The 12412-nt window shown below is 45.0% G+C and overlaps 1 protein-coding gene across 6 annotated transcripts in view; it reads left to right on the top strand.

Annotated features, from left to right (window-relative positions):
* HHAT (hedgehog acyltransferase) overlaps window positions 1-12412 on the top strand; it is a 347101-nt gene that overhangs the window by 227471 nt on the left and 107218 nt on the right. The window lies entirely within an intron of this gene.

The following is a 12412-nucleotide window of genomic DNA, read 5'->3' as shown; positions in this document are numbered from 1 at the left end:
TCATGTGCCCAAATGTCACTTTCTGGCCTACCATTTTGATTTTCCAAATTGAAATGTAAGATTACTTAAAAAAAAACCTATCAACTTTTTTTAAAAAAGATTTTATTTATTTATTTGAGAGAAAGAGACAGCACAAGTGAGGGGAAGGGGTAGAGTCAGAGGGAGAAGCAGATTCCCCACTGTGCAGGGAGCCCAATGTGAGGCTCAATCCCCCAGGACCCCAGGATCATAACCTGGGTTGAAGGCAGATGCCTAACTGACTGAGCCACCCAAGTACCCCCCAAATTGTCAAAAGAGTATTTTTCTTTGAAAGATTTGAGCAGGCAGCGATGACTGTTCTCTGACATTGGCTTTGGTAAGAGTTTGTCAGTGTTGTGAGGATTAAGTGGGAATTGTGTCTACTGGTCAGTGCAGACAAAATAGAGCCTTCTCTCAGTGTCCCTTCTTATTGTACTTCAGATGTGGGCTTCTCTGTGGGTCCTCCCCTACACACCCCCAGCATGTGCATGTCATTTAGATCTCTGGGCTGCATTGATTGATTGATTGATTGCTTTTACTTGCAATTTCTAACTGTACCTCAGTCTGTATGCTCCAGACAGGCCCAGGGTAGTGCTGTTCACCTGTTTGTTATTTCAGCTTCTGTTGCAGGGCCTTGCCCATAGTTGGTACTCGGCATATTTTTAATAGACACATTCCCTTCACAAACACACATAAATGCATGCATGATTTGGGAGCAGTTAAGGAGATGCCAGGTTACACAGGTGCAACTCAGGTCACCATTAGAATGCTTCATTTCTGGAAACCTGGGCCTTAAACAGTGACATTTTACATTGAGCACTTCCTACTGCCATGGGAATATCCTTGTCAGAAGTATTTGAGCACCCCCAGAGCCATGGGAAGGAGCTCAGTCCTTTATGGAGTCCAGTACCCTGCTCAGGGTGTGATGCTGTGGGGTGTCTCACTCCCAGGGGAACTTCGGGTGAGAGCTTCATGAGACTCAGCAGAGACCCTGATGCAGGCTCCCATCGAGAGTGATGTTGGGCACACAACACTGCAGTGTAGTTCCAGAGACTGAGAGGTTCCTAGAGAGTGCAAGAGATGCTGGAGAGAACACCAAAAGTTCTGCAGCTGTGCTGGAGGCAGCCACATGTGCAGCTACTGGTGCTGAGGAAGAGAACAGCCACCAACCCACCAGACAGGGCTGTATGTTAGTGAGAGGAGCAGAAGGGACCTCAGGCTGGGGAGACCTTTTAGCCAGTGTGAGTTGGGAGTCCTCTTTGATATCCAATGTGTTGTTGAGATTTCCATCGCTCCAGCAAACTCGTCACTCAAGAGCTAGAACACGGTGCACTGACGTGACTGAGAATCACAGTACTGGGACTCCAAGTGGAGGTCACTAAGACAAAGCCCTTGAGTTCAACCTGAATCCAGGGGTCTTGTCGTGACCAACACAGTGGGAAAGTGTGGCAGACATGATGACAACCAGATGGGCTGGAATATTGATCCCACAGTTGAACTCAAAGATAGATTGGTTGCCCCCTATACTAGCCCTCTCTAGCATCCCCCTAGATGGTTCTTGGCTCCAGTCTTCATAAGAGGCATTGGTATTTAAAGCCCATGGCTCATCTTAGCATCTCCATGCTCTACAGTATGGGCAGCAAACCCTCTCTCCTGTGGGATTCCAGAAATTCCTTCTAGGAGAAGAGAGAATGTTCTGGAAGTAGGTTCCCTGTCTTCTAGCCTTGACCATGGAATGGAAAAAGGGTCTGTCTGTTGGGGTCTCAAAATAAACCTCCTCATCTATGCCACCTAAGGTAAAGATCATGAACTCAGTCGGCTACTTTCTGCCCTACACCTTGTGTTTGGGCACATGACTCAGATTGATTTGTGTTTCTTCCATGCTCTTTCCTTTCTTATCAGGAAGGCTGATGGTGTTGGAAGCCCAGGCTTTCTGGACTGGTTACTGGGCCTTAGATTTGTGTTAGTGGATGTAGCCTGGACAGATGAGGCTCCATAGGCATATAGGAGCTCCAAGGGGATACTATTGCTCCTTGGCTCCCACGAAATGGCTCCTCTTGGGAGCTGCTCTTATCTATAGTTTCACTGGCCGTAGTGTTGGATGGTAGGACCGTCCGTGATGTGGGAGGGAAGATCTGAGAACAGCACCTTCTTTCATTTGCACCCCAGTTGCCTCTCTGCTTTTCCAGACTCAAGACCTGGTTTCTCTCTGCAGCCACATTAGCCCCTTGTGGCTGAGTACTACTTGATTACTCCTCATTTTCTCTGCCCACCTTTCTCAGGAGGAAGGTAAAAGTCAAGCACAGTACTCTCCAACCCATATAACTTCTTTCCTCATCTTGACCACACTGAAAAGGAGCCTGGGGAGCAAGTAAAATGCCGTTCTTACGGTCCACTTCTTTCCTCAATCCCCAGGATGGGACTGCTTTGCAACACGGATTACCGTGTTAATATCCAGGTCCACGCCTGACATCTGTGGATTTCTTATGATTTTACTGCATGAATGGTGGCGTTTTTAATCTACAGAACACTCTGCCTTTTGTAACACACGTTGAATGTCACTCTTAGACTGTCTCTGTGAAATGCCAGCTCTTAAAATATTAATCTCTAATGTGCACTCAAGAGTTCATTCAATTACCATGGGATCTTTCGAATAAGCAGTGTCATCTGGGCAGCCTCTCACTGCATTAAGGGAAAAATGCTTATTGGGGCATTGTTTTCCGGGCATGAGACGATGTTCTTGCTTTGTTTCCGTAAATGTTGTGCTAGCGTGGTTGTGTTGGATGCTGCTACAGATTTATTGCCATTCGTACCCAAACCCAAGCATTATCAGTTTTCCTTTCCAGAGCCCAGCCTTAAAAGGTATCATGCCTGATAGGGATTATGGATCATAATTATGATAAATGAGAGACAGTTGAAACAGTTCTGTCAGAGCTGATTTGTCAGAGTGCTGACTTCAGTCCAGAGAGGGAGTAGCCTCATTATTACTACCAGCAGCCATTTTGCTTTGATTATTTTTTGAAAATCACTCCGGTGCCTGAGACCTTTCTTTTTCTTCTTCCTGAAAACAGTCTCAAATCGCATTGTTTTTAAAATGGTGCCTGTGTGATATCCGCTGGCATTTTTTCTTCCACTTTTCTCCTTTCTGAGCATTAAGCCCCATGTATGGCCACCCCAGATGAGCATTTTTATTACCAATGGGCTGTTACTCTTTAAGAAGGTCAAGAATATAAGTGTCTGAATTGGCAAAGAAGATAGATTGGTGGGTGGAAATTTGCTACCAGGAAAGGATTCATCACCTTGACTCAGGATTCCCTGCAGGCTTCCTTCAGATAACCCTTTCCTCATGCATTTCACATTAATTCACAAGTTAGCTTTATGGCAGCAGGGAGGTGGAGAAATGGGAAACTCAGAAGCATAAGCTCATAATTCAGGCAGTCCATGTCTTGAAAATCCATTAGAAAAGATAGATCCTCTCTTTTTAGCAGAAACCAGTAGCAAAACAGCATGCCATTTTGATTGATCATTCTAGAACATTCATGTTCTAAGCTATAGAGACCTCACCCCCTAGTTCTCCATTAGCCCTTTTCTTGATTGTAAACCAAGGCCCAGGGAAGGAACCAGCACTGAAGTCCATGACTGTGACTTACCCATCCAGACTCCCACCCTTCTCTATGCTCTAAGGTAGAGTGTATGGGCTCGTTCATTAATCTACTTCCTACAGTGGTCTTGACCCTTCAGCTCAGTACTTCTCTTATAGCCAAAATATGCGTTGGACTTGGAAGTGACATTCATGACAGAGGAAGAGATATTATCAAAAAGTTGAAGGATTAAAGCCACGCTCCTGTTGGCCTCGAGAACACCCTCCTCTCACAGATACCTAACACTGATGGGCATGTCCATGGTTTTATTTGAAGCTTTTAAAGTTAACACCACAAATCTTAAACCTCCCAATTTGGGTGCTTTAATTTTAAAAACATTCAACACATTGGGGCACCTGGGTTGCTCAATTGGTTAAGTGTCCCAACTCTTGGTTTCGGCTCAGGTCACCATCTCAGGGTTGTGAGATCGAGCCCAGCATTGGGCTCCAAGCTCAGTGTGGAGTCTGCTTGAGTTTCTCTCTCCCTGTCCCTCTGCACCCCCCTCTAAAAATCTTTTTTAAAAAACCATTTAACACTGAAGTTTTGCTTTTTGGTTAAATCTCCCTTTTCTTTTGGGTAGCTCTGGCAGCTTCCTGGGGAAGTTGGAGTTGGCACACGTTCCACTTCTCAGTCCCTGCCAACTGTCCCCTGGCTCAGGCCACCTCCTGTTGGTATCTGTGATTTAGTCTGACTTTTTAAATGTTACTCTGCAAAACCCACAGCACCTTAGAGGACAGTGTGGCAGCAGACGTGAATGATGACATTTACTTATGAAGCCATACGTTCTAACTGGAGAATCATCTTTTGTTTAGAGAGTACAGTCAAAGAAAAGAAGAAATGGAAGGAAGGTGAATCAGGGAAATGAGGAGGATGAAGGAAAGAAGGAAGTTAGTTGGTCAGGACTTAGTGAGCACCCCTGAATTCAGAGTCAACAAGTCTAAGGAAATTAGGCCACGGTGAATACATGAATTCTGAAGAGATGGAGAATCCGAGGGCCACCAGCATTCTGTGAGATTGGCAGGGGAAATTTTCCTTGATGTGAATGTTGAACCCATTTTGAAAATGGGTGACAGTGATAGCCAGGGGTCTTCCGTGGTGGGGGAAAGGCTGGCATGGTCAGAGGGCCCAGACTTATATGAGAATGAAGTTCACTGGCTGGAGTGGGAAATCTATTTTGGAAACTCAGAAGGTGGCGTTGGTGGCAGAGGAGGGAGCCAATTGGAGAATGACTTTGTAAAATCCAAACAGGTAGGTTTTAGTTTAGGACATAATACGATGGGAATCCATTGTAGGCAGGACTCCTTGAAGACAAGGACTTGGCTGCCATTGTCAGACACTATGCTCCCCAAGGACACAGAAGTTGCAACTTCTTTTCCTTAGCTGTTAATTTTTGTTTTGGCCTGAATAACCAACCAACTGGACTTTATGTGTAAGATATACCGTGTTGCTATGGGAATATAGACTATGTACCAGCCAGGGCCGTGGGCCCTGCCTCTGTGGGGCCCTGTCTAACACGACTGTCTCCAAATCATTACACCATAAACCCAGATGGAGAATGAAATGCTTCATCCGTCCGTTAGGTATTTCTTTATTGCACTTGTCTTCAGAGCACTTTGTTCTAGAGACCCTCAAGGCATTGTACTAATGCAGCAACTTTTGGGTTGTACAAGTTCATTTTTATAGTGAACATTACCCTAACAGTCATGATCCATAAGTTAGAAGATTACACCAGCAGGGTGGCACTGGATAGGATGCAGGTGAGAGGCAGAGACCAAAAGGAAGCATATGAGAGAACTAGAACAATTGCTTATGAGAGGAGTCATGTGCCCGGGACTGTTGTAATTTTGATCCAGGGCTTGAGATACGCTGATGAAGCAAAAGTGGGGAAATGTGTTAGGAGCGGAGGAAGATGGCATCTTTCCCCTCAACCCTTTCCCTGCAACTGTGAGATGGAGAATCCTACAGACCCACACCATGCAGACATCTGGGTTTGCCCCTTCTCGTCTGACTTTCCATACACCCCTCCTTTTCATCTGGCCCAGGGAAGCTTATAGATGCTTTTAGCATCCTCTTGGGAGGAAGGTGGGGAGACAGGCAGGCAGCCAGGAGATCTTGGTGGTTATTAAACTGAGGCTCAAGAACCTTTTTATTAGTGATTAGACTCAGCTCCATAGCACTAAAGAGTATAAAATCCCACTCTGTCTCCTCTGCTCAAATCTCCAAAGAATCTCTTTTATATTGTGTTTATTTATAACCCAAAATAGACATAGGCCCCAGAGCCAAGGCTTCAATGTGCTTATAAGCAGAAGAGGAGTGGAAACTCCATGGAGGGAAATAGCATGTACCCCTGTCTGTGGTCACCTCCACCTGGGCCTTTACTTCCTCCATTTGTGACTGGAAGTTAGTTTTGAAGTATTGCATGTTGTTTTAGTTCCAGTCTGAGAATTGTAGTGCTGCAAAGACTCCTGTATTACAGAGGCTTGAACTTTCTGGAGCGTTACCAGGCTGCTTTAAACTGGTTGAATAAGTAAACTATAAAAGCCACTTTCTTTAAGCCCTGCCCACCCAGTAGTCACCCATTATAGGGAAAGAATTTGGTCAGGTGGCTCTTGTTCTTGGTAGGTCAAGGGGGAGCTGAGTGGAAGGCCAGCAGTGATTTGAAAGTGAAATGTTGGTGATGGACCAAGTTGTAGGGGCCACTGTACCCTGACACACCCACATACCCTCTACAGGTTCCTCTAGCCAATGTCAGATGTTTGCAGAACAGACGACCTCCATCTGGGCTAGCTATAAGCAACAGGTCTGCATGGGGGGATGTTGAATCTACAGTTTAGACCCTCAAGCACCAAGCAACTTGGTTCTGATCACGGCATATTTTAGTCTAATGGTTTTAAGTAAAGAACATCTCTGAGCAAGCAGGACAGAGGTGTTGGCACCTTCAAATACTTATAGAAGATAGAGGAAAGGCATCTGATTATTATGACAATGGCGTTTCGTTTTTTCCTGAATGCAAGTGCAGTGCTGCTGGCTCATTATTAGTAAGCATGCATCCTCCTATTCATATGGGGTGTTGACATCTCCAAACTCCTTACACATAGATTGTTTCCTCTGATCTTCATAGCAGCTCACACCCAAAGAAGGTTTTAGTGCTTCCAGAGTATGGTCAACGTACACACTTATGCTTAGCAGGCCAGACTGACAAGCTCAAGGTTATAGAGATTGGTAAGTGGCAGAGCAGGACCAAGGACACATCTCCAGGTGGCCAGCACAGGTCTCCTAAACCCAGTTTGCTGCGGTTGGTACTTGGACTGTGTTCTGCTGATGAGGAAGGCTGGGCTGAGCCATTCATTCTCTTGTCAACTGCTTCCACAGGGAGGAGGTAGAGATCTGGGGGACCTAGAGTTTGGGTTTTAGTCTGTGAAGGTAGAGCTGAATGCTTCTCTAGGATAGACGCTAGAAGCTTGAGTTTATCAGCACAGCACCCCAACCCACTCAGCTACTGACTTTGTGGAACGAAAAGATTAATTAAAAAAAAAATGTTGGCATCTAATTACATGAACCTGGAAGTTTAAATGTAGACTAAATATAGCCGGAGTTTAATCTCTATTTTATAAATTCTGCAATGTTCTGTTGCCAAATAGGACATAGCATTTTTTAATAAGCAATTTTTTCAGAGTTGCATATAAAACTTACAGCCAGCATCTCTCAGTAAAAGAGCTGAGAATTAGCCCATATCAAAATGTGCCCTCTGCTTTGAAAGTGGACCTCTTTTAGCCTTCTGGAGATGATAAAGTCTAGAGTTGCCCATTAACCAACTGCTGGTTTTTACTTATTAAAATTCCATTATGATCTGTACTGGACAGAGTGATTTCTTTACTGCGTGCATCTTCTTTAGAAAGCTTTTTTATAAGCAGATCTATAGCTTCCTTTGTGAGAGCTAAACACGAGGTCCTTGTCCACTACCTAGATTGGGCTATGGGAGAGAAAACACAAATATGGGCCAGGGTCAGGCCAGGGTCAGGTCAGGGATTATTGCCCTGGAGCTGAGTTTAGGAGAGCCTGGCCAGCTCTGCAAAAATCTCTAAGCAGGAGCCCCTCTTAGAGCCCAGGTGAAGCCAAGGTGAGGTCACCTCACCAACAAGGTAACACAACCAGAAGTCTTGCCCTTCCCCACTACTAAAGGGTCTAGTCTTTACAAGTTAGTACTTGTCATCTGTGAGGTCTCCTGAAGTTAAGACAGGTCTAGTGGTTTGGAGTCACATGGTTTTGATTCTGATAGGGGAAGGGGGATTACAAAGTGTACAGAGACTTCAGGGTCCTTCAAGTGTCTGTATTCTTTAGGAATGGGTGTCCTCTGAAGTTTCTCCCAGTAACTGGGGCACGACCCTACAATCCCCCTTTAGTTCCTAATTACTGTGGCATGGTAACAATTTATCACAGGCTTAAAAGCTGTTGAAGGCTATGAAAATTATGTTGCTAGGTACATAGATACTGTTGAATAGGAACTATGTAATAACATATGCACATGTGTGTACACACATCACACATCTAGCACTTCCAGAAAGAAGCTGACAACTTAGTCAAAATGACAATGTAATAGAGAAGACATCTTTTGATGAGTAACTGTTCAGTCAGGGGTACAAACAGTAGGTGCTCTGGGTTAAATCGAGAGTGGGAATATTCAAGAGACTTCTGGAAGGAGATAGAAAATCAGCTAAATTTTTAGGCTGAATAGGAGTTGGAAAACCAGAGAGGCTGGAGGGTGTGAACATGGTAGGACCAAAGGCGTGGAGGTGCAAAAGCCCCATTTGTTCAGGATTTCATGATTTGCCAAGAGAACCAGTGGAAAGTAAAGATGGAAAAATATGGCAGAGCTGGAAAGGATGTGAGCCACTGCCTGCCCCAGCCCTGCCAAGCAATAGGTAATTGAAGACTGGGACCCTGCAATCCCACCTCGCCTCATTCCACGGATGAGTAACACCAAGGCATTCGTTATCCTAGGTCCCTTATCCTCTTACCCCAAGGGGGTCTGGGATTAGTCCTCAGCAAAGAGTTTGAAGGTAACATGCCAGGCTGAGGAGCTGTTGTGTAGGTCCTGGGAAAAGGGAGTGTTGTGGTTTTAGGATGAATGTCTTTACCACATGGATTCTCCGCATCCCTCCCCCCATCTGTAGGATGCTATTTCACGGTGGATCTGAGAGAGATGCACATCTTCTTCTCCTTTCACATACTCAGCAACAGCCCCCCAGCCCCCGCCAACCATTGACTTCTTAAACCCCACTTCTTTTGTAGTCAGACATCTGCAGGATGCCAGCCTGGTCAGGATAGCACGTATTATCTGCTTGTGGGACAGAAGGAAACTCATTAGTCTGTTTAAAATTTGTACTTACACCTCTGGAGTTCTGGCCCAGTGCTCCTTGGCCCAAGCTCCTTTGTAAATACTAAGCATCCTTCTCCCCAGCAAGATTCCTTCCCTACAAAGGACATTTCTTCAGTTAGTAAAATGCTGGTGAATGTTTTTGTGGAGGCACCTTTGAAGATTTGGTTAAATAAGAGGAACATATCACCAAGAAATGCTTCTTTTACCCACCCCCCCCAAAAAAGGCATAATAAGTCATAGGTCTTGGAGTTCTGAAACCAGAGCATTCTAGGTTCAGATTTCACCTCTCCTGCATGTATACCAGGCCTAGTCATTAGTTCCTTGCTAGGTTGTTGTAATGATTAGAAGTAGTATACATAAAGCATCTGGCTCACGGACACTAAGTAAAGGGCAGACGTTATTAATAACATCTCCATTTTATAGAAGTTCCTCCTCGTGAGTTGGGGGTTTGCTATGTTGTGCTGATTCCGTGAGATGGTTTTAAATTAAGAAGGCGGCTGCGGGTGGATGCTAACTCCTTCAAGCAGCATTCTCTGCAAGCAGTGACCACATGAGGCTGCCTGGCAGGGGCAGGCCCTGTGCAGACTCAAGCTCACAGTCACTGACAAGAAAAATCTTTTTATTTTTTACTTTGCTGAGAAGGTGATACTGAAAGCTTTCTTCCTTTGGGAAATCAATTTCACTGTGCTGTGGATCTCGGGAAGTGGGGTCATACTACTGCTTTTCTAAAAGAGAGACATATTTCTGTTTTTATTAATCACGGAGCTGACACAAGACTGGTAGGATTTGTAAAAGAAAATAACTTGTTTACTCTCCTTTTTTGATGCACCCTCTGCCTTCCAGAAGTTAGGAGTGAAGAAGGGATTTTTATAATCTCCCAGTCCGGAAGCCATACCCTCTTTAGGCTTAAAATAAGCAGCCTCGTGTCCTTGGAGCCCTGCTGTATCTGAATTTCAGGAATAAAAGGAATTCTCAGATTTGTGTCGGCTGTCATTTGGAAGGCAAAGTTACAAAGCCCACTATTGCCAAGAGTCCCTAAAATAGCCGTGCATGTAATTATGGGGCTAGACACTGCCTTGTCAGAAGCGTGAGAACGTGTCCTTTGAGTTGAATCCATTGGTGTGGATGGTGAGAGGCTTTTATTCTACGCTGGATTTCCTGACATGTAGAGCGCAGCTCACCTTCACATAGTGAGATGCAATAAAAAGGTCAACAAGAAATAGTTATGTTGGGTGAGAAGAGTGTTGGTATTAATGTTACCTGGTTTTATAAAATTATGTGCACAGTTTCTGTCAACAGTAGCCATTCCTCCTACTTCTGAATTTGAACACCTGTTTCCCTCTCTCCCTTTACCCCCCTACATATTTACATATATATGCATCTGTATTTATATCTGTCTACATCTATATCTGCATCTGCATGCGACCTTCTTACACACACCATTGTACGAAGTGAAGTGCAGCCTCGTGGAGTGCCGTGGTGGGGCAGCAGCTCCCTCCACGCAGGTGGGAGGCTGTAGAGAATTGGGGCCCAGTTTTTGCTTCTGCGGAGTGTTCTGCACCAATAACCAAGCCGCCTCTAGGGGGCAGCAGAACATCAACGAAAACTACCGCGCCTGGGGTTGTCAGGCTTTTCTGGCTCCTTGTCCAGGCGCTTCTAGGTCCAGGATGCAGCAGCCAACCTCCTCCCCCCTTTCCCAGCAGAATGAATCCTCTTGGGCTTGCCCAGCTAGGGTCCGCTTGCCTCCACTCATTTCCTTCTTCTCCAGACTCTTACACTCTCCTCGTCTACTTTATACCATGTCATCGAGCTTAATGCCAGGACACGTTTGCTATTGTTTCACAAACAGCTATACCTGTCCTTTTTGGCAGGAACAATGTTTTTATATCTCTGTGTTTCCCATAATGCCAGGCCTGCCCCGGAGGCTGCAGTAAATGCTTGACAGCAGATGGAGAATCCGGTAATCTGTAGTGAGTGCTTGATACATTTTTGCTAATTTAGTTGTCAAGATGGTCTTGTTCTTGCACAAGAGAAGGCATTTGATTTGCTTCACCTATTTCTGAAATGGCTACCTTCCCACGTGCTTTCTGGTTTGTTTTAGATGGGAGTGTAAGATGTAGGTGTAGTGGAAAGCATTAACTTTGGTGCCACAGTTGCAGGTGTGCATCGAGGCTCTTCCCCTTCCTGGTCATGTGCCTTGCTCAAGTTCACTCCTCAGCCTCGGTTTTCTCACCTACAAAATGGGCCTGTTTAAGCTGATCATATAATTTTACCTAAACTGGGGCACATTTGAGAGTGAAGGAGGATATTTAAAAATACCTATCCTATAGTTTTTTAAAAAAAAATATTTATTGACTGAGGAGTGGTTTCCATTTTTATTTTTTTTGACTTGTCTGTAAAATTAGTCTATTCAAAAATGGTTCTCAAAATAACATTCCCTACAAAATAGTAAGATAATATATAAACAGGACAGATTGTAAACTGGTTGGCACGCTGGAACAGCAGGTGTAAACCATATGGTGCTTCAAGGAATCAAACCAAGCAATGTGTGTAAAGTGTGTAGTGCTGTGCCTGGAACACACTACGTATCCAGGAAATGATGATTACATTTTTCCTTCCTGGAAGAAGGTTGGACAAAAAAGCACTCACCATAGACCAGCGGCCTATGGAGTTTTTTAAAAGGCTGCTGCCAGGAGGATATGCTCCTACCTCTCCAGATTCTACCGGGCCAAGGTGTGAATTTTGTCCAACCCCAGCTGGGAAATACCCATTGAAGAAGATGGTCCCACTTATATGTAGTCAGATGGCTGCCTCAGCAGTGGAGAGCATGTCCCCGGGACGCTGTGCATTTTGGTTAATAATCTGGTTGACCTGTGAACCCAGAACTCTTCTCTTCACTTGTGAAGTCACTACTCCTTCTGGGCACCTTGCCTGGAAAGCTGCTGGAGCAACGGGTCTTGGCAACCGTGTTCTGCACCCCGCTCCTGTTATTTAGGAGCTTGATTGTGCTCAAATATTGGGCTTACCATAAACATAATAGTTTGAGCTGTAAAATATATACCTGTCTTGATGGTTGGTGTCCCCATGTAACTGGAAGCTTAATTGCCGTTCTGTGCTTGGGTTTCCAGGGTTGGGCACACCCCTTTTAGCAACTGTAAATTTATGACTCCTCACCTTGCCTCGCGTAAGTGTTATTTTGCTCTGGTAATGAGAGCTGTGGAGCCTGTGTGTGCTCCTGTGACCCAAAGCCCCTCAGAACCGAGGCTTGTGTTTCTGCTGGTTTCTCGTGTGTTGGAGAATTCAAGGAGTGCTCTTTGGCCTCCTGGAGTTAGGGAAGGATCTTCACGTGGTCACTCTCAATGTGTGACAGGAG

Source organism: Canis aureus, chromosome 6 (assembly GCF_053574225.1).
Source record: "Canis aureus isolate CA01 chromosome 6, VMU_Caureus_v.1.0, whole genome shotgun sequence".
Classification (NCBI taxonomy): Eukaryota; Metazoa; Chordata; class Mammalia; order Carnivora; family Canidae; genus Canis; species Canis aureus.
This window is presented reverse-complemented; position numbering and strand designations above follow the sequence as displayed.